The 9,364-nt window shown below is 37.3% G+C and overlaps 1 pseudogene; it reads left to right on the top strand.

Annotated features, from left to right (window-relative positions):
* The first annotated feature begins 6,588 nt into the window (after positions 1 to 6,588).
* On the top strand, positions 6,589 to 8,533 carry LOC119569329 (annotated as a pseudogene).
* Positions 8,534 to 9,364: the final 831 nt, after the last annotated feature.

Below are 9,364 nucleotides of genomic sequence, written 5' to 3'. Positions count from 1 at the left end.
CCTTTTTGGTTTTTCTCTTGATTTGGTTCCCCGGGTGTTCAGGGGGCCCCTTTGGATTTATTTTCCCCCCAACCGCTGTCTGCCTAGCCTGCCTTTGTTGGGGGCAGAGAGGACGGGGCGGTCGGCGTAAAAAAATTTATTATATTGTGGTGTTGTGTGTGGGGTTTTTGTGTGTGTGTGTGGTGTGTGTTTTTGGGGGTTTGTGTGTTGTGTGTGTGGTGTAAAAGTATTAAAACAAGGAAATTCGATATACCATGATCCAAGTCCGTGATCACCGCCCCGCCCGAAGGGCCTGTGTAAAGGGAAACCCGCTGGTGGGGGATCACACACGCTCGTTGGGCAACCAAATGACCGTTTTTAAATATATGGGAAATATTTTGTCTGCAGACAGAATCGGTACCTTACCCCAAAAACTTAACCCCGGGCACTCTCCAGGAAAAGGGAATGGGGACCCACCCGCACTCACTCCGGAGCATCACAACATGAAAACTAAATCAAGATCATGCTGAACCACGGCAGTTCAACATAAAACCTCCCTAAAGAAAAAAAAAAAAAAAAGAAGGAAGAAAGAAAAAAAAAATATATGTAATAATATTTTTTATATATTGTATTGTATATATATACATATACATATATATGCATATATACACACTTTGAATAAAAAAAAAAAAAAAAAAAAAAAAAAAAAAAAAAAAAAAAAAAAAAAAAAAAAAAAAATATATATATATTATATATTTATATATATATATATATAATATATATATAATATAATAAGTATATACAAAAAAAGGGTATATAATTATATATATAATATATATAATATATAAAAAATTTTGCATAAATACACATAACTAAATATATAATTTTATATAATTATATTTATTATATATTATATATATATATAAAATTTTAAAATTTTTTTTGTTTTATTTATATACACTTTGCATTTTAATATATATATATATTATATTTTTAAAATATATATATATATAATAATTAATATATATATAATTTATCACACACAAAAACGGTTCCCTCAGTTTGAGCAGGTGGACCTTCCCCCCTCATTCCCCATAAACTCGATTTTACGCTTTTTTTTCCACTTGTCCTCGACAACCGCAAATTCTTTGATGTTGCTCAGTTTTTCTTCGGTTGCTTTTCCCTGTTTCCTAGACCTCCCTATCAGCAAGTTTTTCTAAATATTTTTACTTCTCAAACATGACCAATAAACTTTAATTTTTTCCTGTTCAAGATGTCCAACACCCGGGTCTTTAAATTTTTTTTTCAGCACTTCATATTCATCTTTTCCTGCCCAGTTAAATGTAATATGTCGTAAACCACATTTAAAAATTTTGATTTTTTCGGGTTATCTTCTTCAGTCCCAACACTCAAAACCTATGTGCAAGGGAAGACTAATGAGTTCAATAACCTCACTTTGTCCGAAAGGTAATGCTTCGGTTTTCAGATGTTATTGAGAGCAAACTTGGCTTTTTTTGGCAATGGTAATTTCCCTTCTTTTTTTTTCCCCGGGGGAAATCATCAATGCTTAGTTAAAACAGCCCCAAGAAAGTAAACTCTTTCACATTTCCACACCATTCCTTGACTGTAACATTTTCATCATTGTTCATTGCGGTTATCTTTGAATTTTCATGATCTTAGTTTTTTTGGGTTTAAGAAAAAGCCAGCCTTTCGCTTGCTTCCAAAACTTATCTTAAACTTTTTTCAATACTGCTGGCAATCAAAAAATATCTCGGCGTACCTTTGATTTGATATTTTGTATCCTCAAAATTTTCTAAGCCCCTCATAAATTTTTTCAGAATATATGTTAAAGAGGGGCGCACTCCTTGTTTGACTTTGAATAATTCTTTTAACCCATAAATGGTTTTACAGTTCTTGTTTTTGGGCATTTTTTCTTCTTTTTTTAAAGTAGGTTCAGTCTAAGCCCCCTGGTCACAGATGTACTTATTTTATTTTCCCTTTATGAGGGCCCGGAGTGAGCGTTAGGGCCCCCCGTTCCTTTCCCCGGAGAGTGCCGGGGGACCTTTTAGGAATCATTTTCAATTTTTCCCGGGTTGGGCCAGCATTACTTGGGGTGGCTTTGGGCCCCCCAGGGCTAGGAGGCAATTGAGGGGAAGTTTCCCTTTCCAAGGGAACACGCGGCGGGCGTGCAGTCACGATTGCCGTCGGACATCTTTGGGGGCCCAATTCTAACCCCTTGGGCACCGCGGGCTTTACGATCATGGGTTTCCATGATTTTTCTAGCAATTTTTTAGAGCGGTGGTTTTTCCTTTCCTTCCGCCCCGGGGTTTTTATCGAGTCCCCCTCTCTATTTACCCGGCCTGACTTTAGTGCTTGGCCACCCAGGGCTAGGCAGGGAAACGAGGGGAAGTTCCTGCCAAAGGGGAAAAAAACGCGCCGGCCGGTGACTCGAACCCTCGAACCAATTCCGCGTGACAGTCTTTGATCCGACGCTTAACCTTCGGCCCCCGCGGGTTGTTGGTCATACATGGGTTTTTTTAGTTTGGTGAGTGTTTTGGAACTTCATATCGCTCATGTTATATAATATATAATATATATATATATATTCCTATATATATAATTATATATATATATAATTATATATATTAAGATATATATATATTATATTTAAAATAATATATATATATAATAGATATAAATATAAATTATTAAATTTTAATTATTAAATATATAATATATATAAAAAAATATTTTAAAAATTAGAAAAAAAAATATAATATTATATAAAATAAATATAAAAAATTATATATATATATTAAAATAATATATTATAAGGTAATATGATATAATATATATTTTATATTTAATATATATATATATTATATTTTATATATACACATATATATTATTTATATTAATATATATTATTTTAAAATATAATAAATAATATATAATAACCACCACACACACAAAACACAAAAAAAATGTAGTGTGTTGGTTGTTTTTTTAAAATATAAATAATATATATATATAAAATTTTATAATTATAATATATAAATAAAAACACAATAAATACACACAAACATAACATGTAGGGAAAAAAACACACACACACACACGAACACCAACACACACACACAAACCCCGTGTTTGTGTGTGCACTGTAGGGATGTTAGTGCAGATGTGGTGTGTGTGTGTTGTGTGTGTGTGTGTGGTGTGTGGTGTGGTGTGTGGGGGTGTGTGTGGTTGTGTGTGTGTCTGGCGTGCTTGCGTGCGTGTGTTGTGGGGGTGTGTGGGGGGGGGTGTTGGTGTGTGTGTGTGTGTGGTGTGTGTGTGGTTGTGTGGTGTTGTGGTGTTGCGTGCGGTGTGTGTTGGGGGGTGTGTGTGTGTGTGTGTGTGTGTGTGTTGGGGTGTGTGTGTGGTGTGGTGCGTGCTTGGGGTGCGTGCGTGTGTGTTTTTTGCTGCCGTGTGCCTGTGTGCCCTGTGGGGGTTGTGTGTGTGTGTGGGGTTGTGAAAGTAAAACCAAAATGAATTTTTGTGCGGGGCCGGGTATTGCGCGCGCGCGTGTGTCTGTTTCTATCTTCCGTTTTTTTTTTTCACTTCTAGTGACCTATTTCACCGCACCCCATATCTAGTCCACGCCCCCCCCCCCCAGTTTGGGAAACCACGGCCCCAGGGGGTAATAGCATGGTGGACAGAAAGCAAAAAATAGCACCTGTAATAAACTAAATTCCTGTGCGGGAAAAAAGACCTTTTAGACAGCCCTTTCAGTGGCAAAGCTCAAAAAGGGAATGAAAGAATTTGTCATTTTTGGGGTAAAACCCCAACGTCATCTATATATACTGTAAAAAAAAGCACCACAAAAAGACTCCCCCGGAGGAAGCGGGGTACGCATGATTCATAGCTTTACCAAACACACTTATTTCCCAAGGACACGGGCATGTGTGTAAAAGGGGAAGGGGGGTTTTGGGGGGGTTGCCTTTGCAGCCTTTTGCAAAAAGTAAAAAATTCGCAAGTTTAAACCCGGGGGTTTTTCCCAATTCCTGATTGCAAAATATGGAACCCAAAAAAAAAATCAGTACCAGACTAGCAAATCTTTTTCCCAACAAGGAAAAAATTTTCCCTTATTATTGATTTTTAAAAAAAACCAAGAATGGGAAAATTTTCATTTTTCTTTTAAAATATGTACTGGCCAAACCCAACTCAAGCAAGGGCGACCCCTTCCCCAAAACCCGGGTGCCCACGCAGGACGCCCTGAGCCACCAAAAAAGGGGAGTTAATCTCAGGCTCAAAGGTCCCTGAGAAAAATTTCAATTTGAAGGCGGGAAACCCCAAATTATTTTAGTTCCCAAATTTTTCGGGGCATAAAAGGATGGTGTGTAATTCCCCCTTTATCCCTCAGCTAACCACCTGATGGGTTTCCCCCTTAGCGGACGCCCTGCATGTTTTGTCATGGTTTCATAGCTCATACTTCGCCCGGGCCCCCCCCCCCCCCTTCCTCTCCCCATCCCGGGGACCCCGTCAGGTACATCCCCTCCGGCTCAGACAAAATCCTTCACGTTTCAAGAAAACTGTGAGGGGACAATTATTGCTCGGGAGGGGAAGGGACGAGGGTACCGCGGGGGAAATCCAGGGCCCACCGTCTTCCCTTTTCGGGCAGGGGAAACCGGGTTTTTCGGGGGGGAAATCCGAAAACCCTTTCAAACAGCCTTTTTCCCCCCAGGTCGTGACGACTTTAAAAATCCGCATGACTGATCTGAGACCGAATCGGCAGCCCCGACCGGAGGGGGAAAAAGGACTCCAGCATTTTTTCAGGGGTAAAGGGCAGGCAGGGGAAAAGGGTAAAAAAAAGTTCCCCCGACAAAGGGGAAAAACCTAAAGTTACATGCCAAGAAAGTCTGTCATAACACTTTGAAACTTTTTTTTCCCTTAAACTACCGTTTTTCCCAATTACAGGCCATTAAAAATGAAACATGTAACGTCAGTTAACCAAAAAACCCGAGAGTGTACCACTAAATCTTGAAAAAAGCAACACCTTCCTAAATTGCCGCAGTGTGTATGTCCCCTCTCTTTTTTTCCTTCCCTTTTCTCTCCCCCTCTCTCTCGTCTCCCCTCTCTCTCTCCCCTCTTTAAAATATATATATATATATATATATATATATTTTATATATAATAATATTATAAAATATACAAATACATTTTATAAAAATACATAATAAAATAAAATAATATATATAAAATATTAAATTTTAAAATATTATTTATAAATATTTTAAAAATATATATAAACACACACACAAACACACACACACACACACATATATATATATATAAAATATATATATATTAATATAATATTATTATATATATATATATAAAATAAATTTTAAAATATATACATACATATAAAATATATATATATATATATTATATATTATATTTTATATATATTATGTATATATATAAGTATGGTGTATGTGTATGGGTACAAATAAATTTCACATATATACAAAAAAAATACATTATTTTTATATATATAATAAATATATAATTTTATAATTTTATATATAAAACAACCCCCATGTTACCCCACACACACACACACCACCCCACCAAAACACAAACCCCACACACACACACACCACACACCCCACACACACACTTATTATATTAATAATATATTTAAAAAATTTATATTTTAGAGGGATTATATAAATGTATAATGGGATATATATACATATATAAAATATGTGTATATTTTACACAAAACACACAAAAACCCCAAAGCACACATATTTTCTATATATATATAAATATATTATATATATATATTATATTTTATATATTATTAAAATTTTATATTACGTTATAATATTAGCCACACACAAACACACACACACACGGGACAACCCCGCGCATATATATATATATATAAAATTAAAATATAATATATCTAATATATATTATATATATATATAATAAATATATAAAAGTAAAAAAAAGCTAACCATTCAAACAGACAAACACACCCAAAAGAACAAAGGGTAAATAGAAAAAAAACTCCCTGGCTCCCATACAAACCCGATGGTCGCGGCGCTGGTGGGTCGCTGACCCCGCTGGCCATCGGCAAACCCTCTACGGCTTCCCGGTGTTTACGGCTGCCCGAACTCACGGATCCCAACACGGCAGAACCCATTCCTCGACACAAAAGCAACGGCAGCTACGGTTTAAAAACACTCGGAAAGGCCTCTTTAAAGGTTTGATTTTGAATACGGGGGGCCCTTTTGCTTTATGCTTATGGTGCCTTTTTTGATTATATGTTTTTTGGGAAAAAAAAAGCAAACACAGAGTAGCCTGTGGGGGAATGTGAAAAGGAACCAAAACAAGAAAAAAAAGGGAAAAAAAAAAGGGGAAAAGGTAATAGCGGGCCCTTTTGAAATAAAAAATGAAACCGTCTCACTTGGGGTCAGGTCTGAACCGAAATGTCCCGATATTTACGTTTTGTTTTTCGTTTGCATATTTACGTGCATGTATATTAAAAAAGAATCTGAATGAAAAAAGAAAAAAATACTGAATAGGAGGGGACTGTGGTAAAACGGTATTGACACGATGGGTATTATGGGGATAAAAAACGGCAATATTGGCAAATTTAAAGATAATTGCTTTCATGCAACCCTGCTGCAAGTAGTTTTTTTTGCTAGGAAATAGTAATTCTTTTTTTTATTACTATACTAATTTCTACTATACTACTATATACTACTACTACTTCACTACTTCTAACACTTCTGGTAAAAGAAAAGCCCTCTTTTCCTCCACTTTTCGAAAGCCTGGCCCCCCATCTTTACTCCATTTCACGCATGTTTCCCATACATGAAAGCTGCGTTCTAGTGTAATTATCGACAATGTCTATTTGTAGTATATTCCAGAAAAAAAAAACAACAAATACTACTCTAATGCTGCGGGCTGTTAATAGTACTAAACCACCTTTATTACTAGAAAAAAAAAAAGAAGACTGGTAATGATGCCAAACAAAAAATTGATAATAATGATAAAGACATTGTCGGTTGTGATGAAACGTTGACTTTTAAGCAAGTTTTGAAATATATTCTTATGGTTTTCTTTGCTCGAGATGCAAACCTTTAACGGTTTTAAAAAAACCTGGCAGGGATGATGAATATAAAATGGATTTTCTTAACTCCAGAATCAATCTATAGTTCAGCAAAATGTAAAAAAAAAACGTCAGCATTTTTCAAGTTTCATTTTCTAATTGATTTTTCCCTTCAGGCAGCATGGCGGATTTGGGTGGCTTCTTGGGCTCGCTCTTGGCACCGTTTTTGCTCCTGAAAAAAGTTGGGCCGGGAGGGTGTCACTGCTCCTGGGCCTGCCAGTCACTGCTGGACCCCTGGTGTGTACTCGTGTTTTCACAGACTCCAACATGATTCAGTCTAGGGAGGTTCGTGGTAGGGTTAACGGGGAGTTTTCATGTTACCTGCCGGACAATGTACTGCTAGAAATTTCTCACAAGAAGCTCCGTGGTCTTCTTTTTTGGCATCGTACCGACCAGCAGACAGGCCGGTGTTCTTTTCGTTATGCTGTCGGTTTTTTAAACCTGGGTTGGCGTTACACAGGGCTTGTGTGTGCCGGGTGTCTCTCGTCCCGTCATTGGTCTTTTCTTCCTGCCAAATTCCCACGTGGTTGGGTCACACATGGGCGCGTCGACGAGGCTGAAAGGCCCTTTACGTTCTATAGGGGGAAGCTGTATGACGGGAAGCCACGAAATAAACGCCATCCTAGACCAGGTGGGACAGAATGCTCGCAAAATAAACGGATTCTTGGCCCAACTCAGGATCATGAGGGGAAACCCTCTACCATGCGAAAACTTGCCGTGCTCATTTTTAAAATACTGCTTTGCAATTTCAGTGGATATACTGTACTAGTTGCATATGCCGTACCAATCTTACAATCGGCCAACGTAAATCTGGATGTCTATGTTTTGTGCCGTAGTGTCGGTTTCTGCCAGGGTAGGTGGCACTCTCGTTTTACCTGACCCGTTGTGGGGCAAATGGGTCGAAAACCTTTTGTGATTTCTGCGTACACTGTATGTGGGCTTAGCATGGCAGTTCTGGGATGTTTCCTCTATATCCGAGACAATTTCGGATACGAGTATGTAGACCACATAGGATGGATTCCCCTCGCTTCCCTCGTCGTCTTCGTCTTCTTCACTGGCGGTGGTCAGCCCTCGTTTTCATTCTTCAAGGAGAACTGCTTCCCCTGCTTTCCGAGCCGCTGGTGTTTCCATCGTAAATGATTCTCGTTTTCTTGGGGGTTTCGCTGCCATTCGCACGTACTCTCTGATGTCTGCGGTGAGGGTGATACGGAGCCTTTTGGTTCTATGGTGGAATTTGCTTGAGCATCGCTACGGTTGGTTGCCTAGCCTTTCCTGAGAAACCCGTGGGCGCTCGCTGGAGGAAATCACCACAGGCAAGGAACACCAGAGTATTCGAAATATTACTAAAATAGTTTAAAATTGGAAACCACTAATTCTAAAGTATGAATAACTACAATAGCCACTATGCAGTGTTCTATGAAAGGCTAAACACTACAGCGTGTTAATAAAATGCTGGAAGAAACATCACTCGCGAATACGTTCTCATTTTCAGCTTCTGTAAAGCGCTCTTTATGACACAGTGTGTAAGTGGAGAGAACAAAGAATGATCAGCACATTTAATTAAATTACAAAAACCACAATATGCAAACTTTGCATAATAAAAACGAAGTATGTCTGTTTCCCTTTCATTTCATACCACTTTACTATTTTTTACTATTATTTCATATTTCATAACGATTTAGATGTTAAAAGGTATGGCAAACCGTGTGGGTAATAATAATGTTAATAATACCCAGTAATATTATTGATTATATAAAGAGGAGCATGAATAAAATTATTACATAATATCACTAAAAAATTACTAAAATCTACGCCTAAAAAAAAAAAGAAAAAAAAAAAAAGTGTGTGTGTGGGTGTGTGTACAACACACACACACACACACACACACACATTTCTTCTCTTTTACTGTAGCTTTCTTCCATTCTTGTATGGGGCCACTATGAATCAGGTTCTGGAAATAATCTTATGCCCTTCCCGACGCCAACCCTCTCTATTTATCTAGGCTTGGGGCCGGCACTGACTTAGGGTGACTTGGGCCCCCCCGTGGTAGGTGATATTTTATATATAATTATTATAATATATTTTTAAAATTAATATTATATTAAATATATATTTTATTAAATTTTATTATTTAATTTATTTTTGTTTTGGGGTTTATTTTATTTATGTTGTTGTTTGGGTTGTTTGTGGGGTGTTTGGTGTTTTTTTTAAATTTTT

The sequence above is a fragment of the Penaeus monodon genome, unplaced genomic scaffold, assembly GCF_015228065.2.
Source record: "Penaeus monodon isolate SGIC_2016 unplaced genomic scaffold, NSTDA_Pmon_1 PmonScaffold_14151, whole genome shotgun sequence".
NCBI classification, from domain to species: domain Eukaryota; kingdom Metazoa; phylum Arthropoda; class Malacostraca; order Decapoda; family Penaeidae; genus Penaeus; species Penaeus monodon.
Note: the sequence above shows the minus strand (reverse complement) of the source record. Positions and strands in the feature narration are given on the sequence as shown.